Source organism: Penaeus monodon, chromosome 41, assembly GCF_015228065.2.
Source record: "Penaeus monodon isolate SGIC_2016 chromosome 41, NSTDA_Pmon_1, whole genome shotgun sequence".
In the NCBI taxonomy this organism is placed as follows: Eukaryota; Metazoa; Arthropoda; class Malacostraca; order Decapoda; family Penaeidae; genus Penaeus; species Penaeus monodon.
Genome location: NC_051426.1, coordinates 522,228 through 523,056, shown reverse-complemented (window position 1 = coordinate 523,056; position 829 = coordinate 522,228).

The following is an 829-nucleotide window of genomic DNA, read 5'->3' as shown; positions in this document are numbered from 1 at the left end:
TCTATCTACTTCAACCCCAAACCTCAAAACCATTTCGACCACCCTTTCTCTATTGAGTTCTCTCGCGTGAGGCATCACCTTGTAACGGAGCGCAACCCTCTACTAACGCCTCTATGAGGGTTTTTCAGAATATATAGATCCCATTTTTTAAATTTAATTGTATATAAAAATGTATGACACAAAACACACACACACACACACCACACACACACAACACAAAATTTTTTCGAGGTATTTTTAAAATTTTAAAAATAATAAAAAAAAAAAAAAAAAAAAAAAAAAAAAAAAAATATTTTTAATATTATATATATAATATATATTATTAAAATATATAATATATATTATAATATACAGAAGTTACATTCGCTTCGCAAGGCCTAGCCTTGCGAGCTTTCAAATGTATTTCTTAAAGTTTTTTTTTTTTTTTTTTTTTATTAAACCCCCATTGTTATTTATAAAAGTGTATGTTGCTTGATTTTTGAAGTTTAGCATTTTAGGGTACCCACCTCCCACGTTCACATGCGCCGATCATAGACAGGGGTTTATTCCTTGATCACAGGCAATCACTCGTCTTAGCCCCTGTAAAAATCAATAGACCAAGACACCCAACCCCTCCCTTTGAATTTTTGAGTCTGTGAGGTTATAAGTAACCTTATGTTTTTGTAGTTATGCTGATAAAAAGCGGAGCATAGAAAGGAAAAAGGAAACAAATGGGTATAGTGCCAATGCATTATTTTTGAGCCAAAACGTTTACTGGAAATTGGAAAAGAGGACATTTAAAGGCCAGAAAACAAATGGGTGGACCGGTGGGTGTATAACGAAAGCATAA